Source organism: Doryrhamphus excisus, chromosome 15 (assembly GCF_030265055.1).
Source record: "Doryrhamphus excisus isolate RoL2022-K1 chromosome 15, RoL_Dexc_1.0, whole genome shotgun sequence".
Lineage (NCBI taxonomy): Eukaryota > Metazoa > Chordata > Actinopteri > Syngnathiformes > Syngnathidae > Doryrhamphus > Doryrhamphus excisus.
The window spans coordinates 14027766-14043060 of NC_080480.1; the positions used below are offsets into that span (position 1 = coordinate 14027766).

Consider the following 15295-nt stretch of genomic DNA (forward strand, 5'->3'; position numbering starts at 1 on the left):
AAACAACTGTAGGATGCTTGGATATTACTCTATGAATACATGAAAAACTGTAGGATCCATGGATATTACCTCTAGAAATACATGAAAAACTGTAGGATGCATGGATATTACCTCTAGAAATACATGAAAAACTGTAGGATGCATGGATATTGCCTCTAGGAATACACAAAAAACTGTAGGATATATAGCTACGACCTTTTTAGGAATACACAAAAAACTGGAGGATTCGTGGTTATTACCTCCAGGAATACACGAAAAACTGTAGGATGCATGTGATTGACATAGTATATATGTGGCCTGTGATTGGCTGGCGACCAGACCAGGTTGTACAAAAAAGACAGCTGGGATAGGCTCCAGCTCACCTGACACTCTAATGAGGACATAGAAAAACGGATGGCTGAATAAAATGTCTGTTAGGTGATAAAATAATTCAAAATGAAGCCTTCCTGCTGTTTGTGCGAGTGCTCCTTTGGACCCTTCTTGTTTTACTTTGTCATAAAGCTTTCAAATGTTTGCAGTCTGCCCATAAAAAGTGAGAGGGTCTGCTTGTCACATGAGCACAAGCAGTTTTGTACCCTCTTTCATTTCTTTTTAACTGTCTCTACTACTGCTGCGGCACAGCAGGTCTCCCCCGACTAAGAAAAAAAACATGTTTTTTTTTTTTTAAGACTTCCAGCTCTGGTTGTGCCATCAGTAAAGCATTTAGAAAAAAAGGCAACCTCTCTGCGGTCCAGACATGACTTTTTATTCCACTCGGGTTAAAAGAAAGAGGAAACATCTCCTAATTCTTTTAGTTAAACATGACCTTCTTGCTCAACCCTTTTATCTGCGTCTGACTGATGGGTCTTCAGGGGTCCTTGAGTGCTACTAAAGGTCCCGTGCCGCTTCCTAATTGCAGCTTTTACCCTGGTTTCAACCCCTCATGCGTCCCAGGAGGAAATGTGGCCATTAATTACAGCGACTTCATGGTTTATCAATCAGGGACTCCCAGCAAGCCAGTAAAGTGCAGGTTTTACTTCCTTCAAGTGAATTGTCCGGCCAAGTCCAGTAATTGTGTTCCCGATGTATGCACTTATAGTATCATACTTTTACTGTGGTGCCATGTCATGTGACCCAGGCTCGGCTTTAGAATGTCACATTCAAATTTCCATTCAATGAACCGCAACTCCCCAGTGCCGGAAGCACTCATGCATCCAGCATGCTGGGTATATTCAGTAATTCAGGGGTCTCAAAAAACGCATTTATTAAAAACAGAAATATGAATAAACTTTGCTTTGGTTCCGATTTTCTACAAGAAAAGCTCTGATAAAACATTCCACTGTTCTCAAATATCTTCACTTTTTATTTTTCTACACAAAATAAGAATAAGAAAATCAATCAATCAGTAACAAAATAAATATAATAATAATAATAAAGCTGCAAATAATTAAAAATTAAGAAACCACATATAGTTGGTGGGTAGACAAATTATTTTTTTCAGATTAAAATGAACAAAGCATTATTAGAGCCCTGTAGACATGACAAAACACGACTATAGTCACATTTATACTCTTTTTATTTACAACATATTACGCAAATGCAGGGTCTTGAGACACATGCTAACTCGCAAACTAGAGAGCTAGCAACCTAAACGGTAGCCTTCAAGTTATTTCCTTTTAAACTTAAATAGCCAAAAACTTACCACTTCCACACGGATAGGGAGGATAACTATTAAGTTATTTAACCTTTAACATGAACATTAATCAAACGTAATCATTTTTTCTGGGTACATGATACCATACAGCATCCATATCAAACTTGCGCGGGTCGCACTAACATTAAACTTTCATATCAAGGCGGGGGCCTCAGACTAGTGTCCAGCGGGCCACATTTGGCCCGCGGGCTGCGTGTTTGAGACCCCTGCAGTAATTAATCATGCTGTTTCTGGTTAACTACAGACTCATGTATATTTAAGCATTTAACATATTTGTAGTCTAAATGAAGTATTTCCAAGAATAAATGTGGAACTGGAAAAAAAACCTCGGCACAAAAACACACTTTTACAACATAAACTCGAGACCTGCAGGTGTCCCAATACATTTGCCCACACCGTGTATTATTCTGACTTCACATAATTAATCAGCTTGCAGAAAAATGTCTGCTAACACAGCATTTTATGTATTTATTCCCTCTGAAAGCAGTGGATGTCCAAAATGTGTCGCAGTATGCTGCCCCCTGCTGGTCTGGAGTGCATAGTCTTAACAGGCAGAAAGACTGCATACTAAAGGAGACTCAGCCCTGATATAAACTCCCACCATGCGAGTCTATACATTATTTCATCACGGCTATGATCACCCCCGTCTTAATGGAGACGTTCTGTCGATAAGCAGACATTTCCATGAAGCGGCGCATCCTTTTTTCTGTGCACTGAAACCCTCAAGTCAGCAGAGGATTGCCGCCTCTCTTCCTCTTGTCAGCACGTCAAAATCCCTCCGCTTCCCAACATCCATCTCTTTCCCTCCTTGGGAATATTCCCAGGTCGGAGGCGAGCGAGCCATCACTCAAAGTATGATGGAATGGTCTTCTCATTAAGTCGGAGAACACAGGAGGAGGAGGCGCATGCTTTCCAGTTGAATTGAGCAATAGCGGTCTTATTATGCTAAATAGATGTTGTAGGTTTAAGTTCATACTTGTCATCTTTGTCACTTAGATGATCCCACCCATGTATATTAGGGTCATTTTTTCCTCAGCAAATACAGTCTATATGTAAAAAAACAGCTAATTAGCATAAAAGCTACAGAGTGTTTCCTGTCAGAATGTCAGCATCAAGGCCAAGACACTGTTGTACGACCCGGGAGACAGTTGAAAAGGAATCTAATATGGGACCTTTAAGACTCACAGATCATAATTGTGACTGCAAAGGGTGAATTAGGATGTATCTCCAAAGAAATTTGACATATGGATGGAAGTATGAGCCGCTATAATGTGGAAAATAATATCCGGCCGCACATGGGATCCTCATTTTGACGTGTGTGTGTGTGTGTGTGTGTGTCCCTTCTCCTCCTGTCTGTCAGCTATATCTGTAGTTATCTTCATCCCCCTCCATCTGTCCGCACTGTCTCTTTATCACTGCTTATGATTTATATTTCATACATTACATTTTACCGCCATGTTGCAGCATCCGCGTACTCGTGACCCTGCACAACAGACACAGGCCAGATTGTTAGATTTATTTTATTTTCTAAATATTTCAACTTTCTCCATAAATAATGTTTGTTAAATATTTTATAATTTATGTAATCATAAAAATTGTTAAATGTATGATTTTCTTTCATATTATGACTATATCCCCATAATATTGTAACTTTTCCCAAACAAACTCTCCAAACAGATTTTACCCCGCATTATTTCAGCTTTATATAACATTACATTATATTTCTATATATATTATATATATATAGAAATATATATATATATATATTATGTGTATTATATTACACATTTACTGTCATAGAATTGTGAATTATTTTGTTAAAATTACTTTTTCTTCATATTTTCAGTTATGTAATATATTAGTATAATTATTATTATTCATTATTAAAATAAAATCAAAAATTTAATTTTTATTAAAAATTACTTTTTTACAAAAAAAACAAAAATAACATGGAAAATAAATTACAACTGTATTTGTTGTATTGTTTGTTTCTGTTAATATTATGACATATGATATAATAATATGACAATGTTATTCTCATAAAATTCTGACTTTTTCTTGTGAAATTACAACTTTTTTCTCTGAATATTTTGGCTTTTTTAAATTTTTTTGCTACTGTTTTTTTAGTTTTCTTTATATTTTTCGAATGTGCCGTTGGACACACATCAATAATTATACATATAGTATATTGCATCTTCATTACCATTGCACTTTATTCAGTAACATTCATCATAATGGTCAATGAATGGTGTACATTCCTTGATGTTGTTTATAATTGGCATACATGCTTCTGCTGTTTACATGAATATTTCAAGTTTTATTGTTAGTAAAAGTGTATTATTATACTTTTACAATGTTGTTCAGCCACACAATAACCATAATTGACGCCCGACACCAAGAGCACGCAGTGTGCCGCAACCTTCCACAGTCACATGTCGGTGTGGGACTGAACCCACACTTCCGGTACCGGTCCACTCCGGATGAGAACACCGCTTAGTCACCGGCGCTAAGAGGGAGCGCCTCCCCGCTCACACGCCGATTGGCTGGTGCCCCCTGACGGGCTCGCCTCCTTCCCACAGACTGTATCGGAGCCCAGGGCGGGGCTCACGCTCAACCCCGGCGCAAGAAAACTTGGGCCGGCGGGTCGATGCATGGAGCAGTGTGGGAACACTGTGTCCGTCGGCTGGAAGGAAGCACAGACGCGGACAGCTGGCCGGGCCGGGCTGGGTTGGGCTGGGCTGGGATCGGCACCATCCATCCTCGAGGGCCGCCGGTGTGGCTGAGTAGTGTGGCCGGGTTTGAGCGCGGCGGCACCGGCTGGGAAGATTTGCGGCGAGGGAGGAGGAAACACAACCGAGAAGAAGCGTTCGTTCCTGCGTGTGTTTGTCAGGATGATGTGACCACCCGGGAGGGAGAAGGCGGAAATCGGATTTATTATTTACCCACCGCTGGAGATCATCTGAGCCGCCGGCTTTGAAGGGTGAGTTGCGGGGATGGTAGTGGTGCTGGAAGGTCGTGGTTGAGGAAGAGAACCCAGCCGCCTTCTTGCAGGCTTATGATCATTTATTTATTCATTATGAAGCTAGATTGCAGTCAGCACAACTACTACTACTACTAGTGTGTGTGTGTGGACTTTAAAAGCTATTCATATTTTAAAGAAACAATATGTGACACTCGGTCCTCTATTGATTTGCTTTATCTTATCAAAAATGACTTTAAATCTGAAAAAGTAGTATAAGAAGTATTTAGTGTTGTCTAAAGCTGAATAATCATCACAAGGGGTGTAGTCACGCCATCATTAGCATTAGAGCAAAACTAGCTGGCCCTGGCTGGTCCGCCAATATAGTAGAACATTGAAGAAGGCACAGCAACATTAAATACATCGTCCCTATTTGGAAATAGTGTAGGGTTTGTGATTTTGAAGCTGTCCTTTCAATGTCATACTGTTACTGAATAGTGCTTTAGTTGGTGGCTGTACAGAAAATTATACAAAATGTCTAAAAAATAGAATATTTGCATGTTTCCAGTCTTATGATCATTTATTTATTCATTATAAAGCTAGATTGTAGTGAGCACAACTACTACTACTACTAGTGTGTGTGTGTACTTTTAAAGCTATTCATATTTTAAAGCAACAATATGTGACACTCGGTCCTCTATTGATTTGCTTTATCTTATCAAAAATGACTTTAAATCTGAAAAAAGCCAAAGTATTTAGTGTTGTCTAAAGCTGAATAATCATCACAAGGGGTGTAGTCACGCCATCATTAGCATTAGAGCAAAACTAGCTGGCCCTGGCTGGTCCGCCAATATAGTAGAACATTGAAGAATGCACAGCAACATTAAATACATCGTCCCTATTTGGAAATAGTGTAGGGTTTGTGATTTTGAAGCTGTCCTTTCAATGTCATACTGTTACTTAATAGTGCTTTAATGCAGTTGTGGTTGGTGGCTGTACAGAAAATTATCCAAAATGTCTAAAAAATAGAATATTTGCATGTTTTCAGTCTTGTGATTGTTTATTTATTAATTATGAAGCTTGATGGTCGTGTGTGTGTGTGTGGACTATACTATTATTATTATTTTAAAGGGAGAATATGTGACAGTCTTCTCTTGAAAAAAGAGCAAAAAGCCAATGTATTGAGTGGTGGAATGTTGCGTAAAGCTGAATAATCATCACACGGGTGAAGTCACGCCATCCCCCTCCCACTCCATCACCTCCTCCCTCATCATCTTCATCATCCTTTAAGACGGTGACGGCGCTTAAGGAAGTAAAACCAGCAAGGCCGGGCGTCACATCCCTTTTTCCCGCTACTGCCATGCACTCTTTTTCTGTTAAAAAAAATTATTTGGAACTTGAAAACTTTCCTTCCCGTGATCCCGGGAAGGGGGTTTTGAAACTGTCTTGAAACTTCCACAAGTTCATTGGCAGACATGACACAAGAGCACATGGCCGCGGTGCTGCTGAAACCTTATCACATGGAAGGAGGGAGAGGGAGGGGGGGGGCATAGCGGTGGGTGATGTAACGCCACCAATAAAGTCCTGGCAGTTTGGGCTCCAGCGAGTAAGGCGGGGGGTGATACCGAGTTGGATCGGTGTAGTGAGTCGCTCCGATCGGGCAGGTTTGAGCGCCCGGCGTCGGCCTCTGTTGACTGGCTGGTATGCGGGGAGGGGGGGGGGGGGGGGGGTCTTTTTGTGGAGGGTCTGCCCTGCAGCCATGCCTGCGTGACTCCTGGCATGCTGTCAGTCTGTCTGCCCGGCTGTCTGGCCAAGTTCAACCAAGACTTGTTTACACCGAGTGTGTACAGTACATACGATAGTGAAAGGTACCGTACTTATATTTTGGTACCTAAAGTACTCCTTCTATAGTCTTATATGTTTGCTAATAAATTGTATTTGTCTCGGTTTTGTGTACTTTAGCCACTTTTTACATATACAATGTAACATGTCGTATACGCTACTGCGTACTGTATCATTATGGAGTGAAATGTGGTGCTAAAGCTCTAACATTACTCTACCATTTTAACAGCAACACTAGCTTAGCCTAGTCGCTAACAAACAAAACAATCAAACATACAGCTAACTGATGGATAAATGGCTTTATTTCACGACGTGTAGCGAAGCCTTACTATTAGGCAAACACAGGCAATTCACTTGCTAGGTACCGATGCAAGTTGACTTGAACTGTACCGCTCAGTAGAAACATGGCTTGAGCACATTTGGTAGTGATTTGATTGTATTCCATCCACCTCAATGCAGTGTGATAACCGCCATGGTGTTTTTTTTTGGGGGGGGGGGTGGCTAATAGCTTCAAGATGACAGGAATAGTCCGTCTTTGGGGAGTCTCGTTATGATACGACACAGACTTCCAAGAAGGAGCTTTTTAAGTCTTCCAGAGTTCAGGCTGGACATAACCCATATCCCATGTGTGCTACACATGCTCCTTAAAATAACCTGCCCCCCCCCCCCCCCATTCCGAAAACTGACATTTATTAATCCTTAGCAAATCCGCTGTAAAGTAGTAGTAGTAGTCGTAAGTAGTAAGGAGCTCCACGGCTCCCCCTGGAGGCATGTTGGGAATTAAAATGACAAGTCAGATTCATTTTAGTGAGTACTGTAATTCTTTGTAGTGGTATAAGAAGTGTCCTGGCTGGTCCACTATATGTAGTCAAATTTCATCATCACACTGTTACTTATAGATGCTTTAATGAACAGTCACGGTTGTGTCTTATTGTAAAATACAGACAACGATCGAAAAAAAAATGCATCATTATTGGAGCCGTCCTGTGTGAAATGTCACTCGGCCCGATTTGGAAATGTGGGGCAGGTTTGTGGAGAGGTCCGACTTGTTCTGCCGCCTGGGAAACAATACTCTCCCGGTTGCAACGGTTCCCACGTGGTGTCTGATTTGACTCAATCTCGTAATGCTCCCCCCCACCCCCTCCTCGCTTGGTGTGGCAAAAGTTGTAGCGCCGCTTTTATTTGTGAAATAATGGCTTATTTTTAGCAGAAAGACAACAATGGCATCCGACTACCGTGTGTGTGTGTGTGTGTGTGTGTGTGTGTGTGTGTGTGCGCGCTGTTCCAAAAGGAATGTAAACAGATGCTTTTAGTTTTAATTATACAGGAAGTGAGTTGTTTTATTTTCAGTTTTGAAGCCAGTACGCATTCTACGGCTTTCTGGAAATGCTCTCCTGTCCCTCCCTAGCTGGGTGACTCACAGGCGGCCATGACAGTCGGCCCGGCTTGTGATGTAATGTGGCAGCGTGGCTATTTTCAGGCCTCTCACCTCCGAGCTGAGCCTCCCGACCACCTCCGGTCGCTCAGCGCCTCCACTGTCACACAAGCAGGGAATTCCTAGCGAGCCTTATTAGCTGAAAAAGAATAGGAAATATAGTCAGTTGGCTTAACTACGCAGGGAAGCAAACATCTCATTAGGGTTGGTGGCGGCGGCGGCGGTGTGTTTCGGGCAATGGCGTCTGGAGCCGGTTAACCTCGGGGCAAAGATTCGGAGATTGTGGGAACGCTTTGTGTTTTTTCCCAGAATCTGTAACGACTCCTTGAACTTTGACTCCCAGAGCGAGCAGCGCTTTTTGAGGGGCGTGTCGTCTGGAGATTAGCCAATAAATATCTTTACCTGACACCTTGGGACAGAAATAAACATGTAGGCCACTTCGCAATCATGCATGCCGTACGTAGGTGAAATCCCTTGATGGAGGATCGCGTTACGAGGTTCACACAGGCTTCCGTTACACCGGTTGTCGCTTGTAAACAAATCAGGGACATACAGTATCAATGTGGTGAAGACGTTTTACTATTTGGTTACCACTTTCCTGAACGCTACCGTGTGCCCTTTAGCTAAACCAGTGGTGGGAAAACTGACTTATTAAACAAAAAATATATAAACGTTGCTATATTAGGGATGTGCATTTGACTGATCAACTTAAGCTAATTTCCAGTAGCTGAAAACACAAAATGTAGAACTCCTGATTGTTCCCAATTTGACAGTGGCATGGAAATAGGAGATCAGAACATTCAGACACTTTTAATCCTGTCAAAAATAATACTACAAAACGATAAAGTGGCCATGAAGGCTATAGAAAATTACAAAAAATACAAACAAAATGTGAACTTTTTGTTCAAAATTGCAAATTTACAAAACTACAAAGTCATTCACAAAACTGGGAACAGTTGGGAAATTTATTCATTCATTCATTTTCTACTGCTTTTTCCTTCAAGGGTCGCGGGGGTGCTGGAGCCTATCCCAGCTGTCTTTGGGTGAGAGGCGGGGTACACCCTTGACCAATCACAGGGCACAGGAAATTTATTTTCATTCCATATTTTAAAAATTTTACCTTGAATTTTGGAATTTTATTAAAGAGAACCTATTGCGTGGGTTTTTTTCCGGGTACTCCGGTTTCCTCCCACATTCCAAAAACATGCTAGGTTAATTAGCGACTCCAAATTGTCTATAGGTATGAATGTGTCTATATGTGCCCTGTGATTGGCTGGCCACCAGTCCAGGGTGTACCCCGCCTCTTGCCCAAAGACAGCTGGGATAGGCTCCAGCACCCCTTGCGACCCTTGTGAGGATAAGCGGTAGAAAATGAATGAAAGGAATCTATTATGCTGATTTCCCGACACCCTTTATATTGAGTTCTGGACCCCTATAGAGCAGCTCCACACAATAACCTTTCTAGATCTTTCAGAATCTGCACCTATTCCAGCTGTATTTCCATGGATTTGTGTTAATTAATTCCACATGCCCAAAGTGCCCTTAAGTAGGAACGAACCCCACTTTCTAATATACGTAGTTTGAAATGCCGTTGAGAGATAAAAATATTTTTTTCTTGTTATAAAAAGCATAATAGGTCCCCCACATGACCATGGCATCAATAAACTAGTTTATTGATATCATCTCTAACGACATGGGTCTTGTGGGGTGAGGAAAATAATGTAGTGCCTTAGGAGTTGTCACACGGTTAGAGGCCTGCATCTTCTTCTGTTGATCTTTAGAGTTCATAACATGTCGTGCACACCAATGAATCTGTGTGTTTTTCAGTAAAGGTTCAAAGCATAGTATCATCATGACAATGCATGGGAAGCTACTGGTGTCTCCTGGTAATAACGTCCATGTGTGTTCTATCTGGACAGCTTCAGCCCCACCGGCATCGCATACCATGCACCCAACTCACTCCAGCGGCTTTTCCCAGAAAGCAGGGTGTGTTTTGGACTCATCTGTGTGTTTTTTTTTCTTAAAAATCCAACCTTTTTAATATTATGCTTTGAAGCCATTGGAGTGTGATGAATGTTTGTCAGTCAAACAAGAGGGCGGTGCGGTGGCTTCCGGCCAGACGCTAGCGGCGTATTTTAACAAGTACCTGAGCCCGGAATCCAACTTTCTCTTTCTCCTAATCCCGGTGCCAGCTTTTTTTTTTTTTATATTCTTTCTTCTTCCACTCCTCTTCGCACGCTGACAGCACCGATGGAAAATGATGTCAAGTCTTTTGGTTTTATTACGATGCCCTCTTTCTGGCACGCCCTTCTTCGCCATGGCGCCACTCTGAATACGTGGCGACACATACGGCGTGAAAATAAACAAAAGTTACAATATGAATTTTTTTTCTTCTTCGCCCTGGAGCCTTGTCAGGAGTTGTCCTCCCACTTTGAGGGAGTAGAAAAGGCTTTTTGTTTTCCTGCTTTGAATTAGACAGTCTGTCTCCTTGCTGACGTCACCTTTCCTGACAGCCTTGGATGACAATCTTTGCTTGGCAGGACAATTTACGTCGCCCTCCTCCTCCATCTTCTCATATTAAGGCCTGTCGCAGTCCCAGAGGACCTGCTCTGGTCTTCCCAGTTTTCCTGTGCCTCCTTCTGGAGTTTTCCACAGTCTATCGCTCACTCCAGCTGTGTGCTTTCAACCCCCCCTCTCCCCCCCTCTCATCCTTCCTCTTTCCTCTCCCTGGACTTCATCTTAAGGACCCCGAGTGACACCAAACTACGTCAGGGACATCCACTCTTTGTCGGAAATATGCTCACGACACTTCATTAGGTACACCTGCTTTTAGAACTTTTGTTGTTGCAATTGTCACAACAATGCATGATATGCTGCTCCCCAGAATGTGTCAAAATATAAGGACTAAACATGGTGCTATTTTAAAAGCACACGCTCATAGCATAGAAGAGAGGCAACACAGCCTTGTGTAGTGTTATGATGGAATTGACAGTGCATGATATGCAGCTCGCTACTCAGAATTAAGACCCAAAATGTAAGGGCGAATAGTTGTTCTATGCTAGCGTCACATGTTCAGTGTAATATGATGAAAGGCCGTTTGCAATTGGACTCTATGCTGGATTTCTTCAGATGGTGCATGATCAGCTGCTCGGTGCTAGGAATTCGTACACAAAATGTGCCAAACTCTATCGACACAAAGTGAGGAAGGCGGCAACAAAGACGAGAAAAGTGAAAGCTTTTTTGCAGTATTACGCTAATATTGTCATGATAGTGCATGACATGCTGCTCGCTCGCTGCTGGGTATTTGGACACAAAATGTGCCAACATCTGTAGAGACATGCTCAGAGTGCGGAAGGCGGTAACAAAGACGAGAAAAGTGAAAGAAGATGATAGCTTTTTTGCAGTATTACACTAATCGTCATGATAGTGTATGGCATGCTGCTCGCTCGCTGCTGGGTATTAGGATACAAAATGTGCCGAAATCTGTAGCGACATGCTCAAAGTGTGGAAGGCGGCAACAAAGACTAGAAAAGTTAAAGAAGATGATCACTTTTTTGAAATAGTTCTCTAATATCGTCATGATAGTGCATGACATGCTGCTCGCTCACTGCTTGGTATTACGACTCAAAATGTTGCTAAATCTAAGAACAAAAGTTAGAAGTATGCTAGCATCAAATGTTCAAAGTGTGGAAGGAGGTGGTGCGGGATGCGCTAATATCGTCATGATGGTGCATGACATGCTGCTCGCTTACTGCTGAGTATTAGGACACAAAATATACCAAAATCTGTAGAGACATGCTCAAAGTGCGGAAGGCGGCAACAAAGACGAGAAAAGTGAAAGAAGATGATAGCTTTTTGCAATATTTCGCTAATATCGTCATGATAGTGCATGGCATGCTGCTCGCTGACTGCTCGGTATTAGGACACAAAATGTGCCGAAATCTGTAGAGACATGCTCAAAGTGTGGAAGGCGGCAACAAAGACTAGAAAAGTTAAAGAAGATGATCACTTTTTTGAAATAGTTCTCTAATATCGTCATGATAGTGCATGACATGCTGCTCGCTCACTGCTGGGTATTAGGACACAAAATGTACCAAAATCTGTTGCAACATGCTCAAAGTGCGGAAGGCGGCAACAAAGACGAGAAAAGTGAAAGAAGATGATAGCTTTTTTTGCAATATTTCACTAATACCATCATGATAGTGCATGAAATGCTGCTCGCTCACTGCTTGGTATTACGACTCAAAATGTTGCTAAGTCTGAGAACAAAAGTTAGAAGTATGCTGACATCAAATGTTCCAAGCGTGGAAGGAGGTGGTGCGAGTGCGCTTGTATCATCATGACAGTGCATGATATGCTGCTATAGCATTAGTGTTAATTAGCATAGCTGCTATGCATTAAGACATAAATTGGAAAAATCTCAGGCGGTGCTAAGCTTGTGCCACACTTGTTCAAAGCATTTTGTCGTATTAGTATGCGAGGACTCTAACGAGAGTGCATGGTATGCTGCTTGCTACTAGGAATTCAAACCAAAAATGTGCCAAACTGTAAATGGAAGTATGCTGGCATCAAGATAGTGCATGGTATGCTGCTGGTAATTACTGCATGACTGTGCATGACATGCTGCTCAGTGTGAGGAATCAGGACTCAAACTCTCCTAGAAACGTACTAGTCCTGATTGTTGGGGCTAATTCCCTTTTACGAGAGCAGCCACACTTCATCTACTGTCCACAATGAACGTGTCACTTGGGATGTCACACTTCCGTGGCCGTGTGGACCGGACGCGTTGACTCCATTGCGCTCTGCATGTGCTCTGCTTGCGTTTCCTGCGCTGGTTTATTCCTTCACTTCCTTCCCTCGCCAGTACTCCCAGTAACATGACCTCTTTTTGCTGGTGGTCTCCCAGGCAGGAAGTGGGATGACATAGCTAACGCCTGCTGAGTGATTTGAACACAAAGAAGCTGGTAATGATGATGCTTTTGTGTGTGTGTGTTTTTTGTTTTTTTTTTTCACCACACTGATGCTAAACTGGTAATGAGCAATTACCTCCAGTGGGAATTTGCTGGAAGCGCCACTTCCATTAATTGGAGTAATGAAATGTTGAGCTCTCGTATTCCGATCACGCTGCACAATGAACGTTGTTCAACGTCAGGCGGCACAAAGCAGTCTTTTGTACGGCCTTGATGGAGGCTGATATCACGCTGGAAACTATTTAGATGGCTATCACATGTTGTTTCTAACATTCTCCTCTTACTCTCATAACAAGAGAATGTCAAACCTCTCGTGTACAATAAAGATCCTGTTTTGGGGCAATTTAACGCTTTTGTGGGAGCTGCATACAGGACGACTTCTATCTTTTCTACGCCAAGGAGGTTTAGTCATTGTTTTTGGGCTTGTGTAGCATTGATATTTTCTATTTCAGGACAATACTAGTTTCTTTTACATTGCTCTTAAGGGAGATGTTAAAATGTAAAAAATAATACATTTAAATTTAAATTTACCTAACACAATATCCATTGTGCGACTTGTTTAAATTTAAATGTATTTTTTTTTACATTTTAAATTTAAAAAATTAAAATGTAAAAAATAATAAATTTAAATTTATTGTTTTTTACATTTTAAATTTAATTTATTATTTTTTTAATTAACATGTAAAAAATAATAAATTTAAATTCATAATTTTTTCATTTTAATTTAATTGAATTTAAAATGTAAAAAAACTAAATTGAAATTAAATTGTGAAAGGATGACTACTTGCTTGCTTGCAGAGTTTTTTTGACCTGATATATTTGTAGCTTTTTCCTGAAATATGTATTTGTATTTTTATTGCATTTAGAGGACGTAATGTCTCTTTTGGTCCAGTAGTTTGTGAAATACCGTATTTTTTGGACTATGAGTCGCTCCGGAATATAAGTCGCACAAGGCCAAAAATGCAGAATTAGGTAGAAAAAAACATACATAAGTCGCACTGGAGTATAAGTCGCATTTTTTGCAGGTAATTTACCGTATTTTCTGGACTATAAGAGTATAAGTCGCACAAGGTCAAAAATGCATCATCAGGTAGAAAAAAAACGTATACTCCAGAGCGACTTATAAATGAAAAAACTGTTTATGTTACATAAACACTGGACACCTTTTCTGTTTATGTTTATTATTTGTGTAGCTGAATAACCATTGTGTTAGCATATCTTACACCTATTCAGCCTGTTCTCTATTCTTTTATTGGTAGAACTTGCCTTCCAAGAGGACCTAATGTCTGTTTTGGTCCAATAGTTTGTGAAATACCGTATTTTTTGGACTATAAGTCGCTCCGGAATATAAGTCGCACAAGGCCAAAAATGCATAATTAGGTACAAAAAAACATAAGTCGCACTGGAGTATAAGTCGCAATTCCAAGAGGACGTAATGTCTGTTTTGGTCAAGTCGTTTGTAAAATAAATTACCCGCAAAAAATGCAACTTATACTCCAGTGCGATTTATGTATGTTTTTTTTCTACGTAATTATGCATTTTTGGCCTTGTGCGACTTATAGTCCAGAAAATACGGTAATACTCGCGTCTTCCTAACTTTGCCAACTATGGTCTTTGTCACATGTTGGGTTCAAACTATCAGCGATCAACATACTTATGCACTGTTGGAATGATTCTAGTACATTACTATTCCAAAAACGGCCTTTTATCTTCCACTAACCTTGCATTTGCCATTGGCTTTCACACTTCATGTGTTTCAATCAATGCGAGCAATTTCAAGTTTCTGAAGCCTTGTGTGGAGCAGCATACCATGCATTGTCGTGACTAGTTCACCTTCTTTCACTGAATACAGAATATGATGCACTTTTGTGATTTTTTTTTTTACAGTGTTTTCAGGCACAATTAAACAAATAACCATCAGGAAAAAAAAGATAGACAAGCATATACTGTATACAGTAGAACTGCTCATGAACTCCGCTGTGGTTGTCTGTTGGCTTCTAGCCTGAGGTCAGTTTTTGGTGAGTGTCACAGTCTTGTTGAATTTCATGAACTGCCCTCAACAGTTAGCCCACGGCGGGCTTTCGCCTTTTCTGCAAAGTGTGCTTGTCGTGCTAAACTCCGCCTGACCCTTGCCACACACACACACACACACATGCGTGCACACACAAACATACACAGTAATAGTCAGTGAGTGCAGGTGGAGATGATAGAGGCGCTGTAAGATAAAACCCTCACCACAAACAAAGAGCTTTCAGGTGAGGTAAAATGAGCTGCTTATCACCGGCTCCACTTCACAAAGTGCCGGGTATCATGGCGTGGGTTCATTTAGCAGGGTGTTCCCACATCTAAAAAGGCCCGCGTCACAGCCAGCAAACCACCGAGTCATCTGCATCCTT

At 41.3% G+C, this 15295-nt stretch overlaps 1 protein-coding gene across 2 annotated transcripts in view; it reads left to right on the plus strand.

Moving 5' to 3' along the window:
- Positions 1-4147: 4147 nt before the first annotated feature.
- Positions 4148-15295, plus strand: part of rhbdf1a (rhomboid 5 homolog 1a (Drosophila)) — a 29159-nt gene continuing 18011 nt past the window's right edge. Inside the window, exon 1 of one of the 2 annotated variants that reach the window (XM_058049177.1) lies at positions 4148-4673. The gene's annotated coding sequence lies outside the window, so the exon portion shown is untranslated. The remainder of the gene's footprint in view (positions 4674-15295) is intronic. The other variant, XM_058049178.1, reaches the window with a different exon arrangement.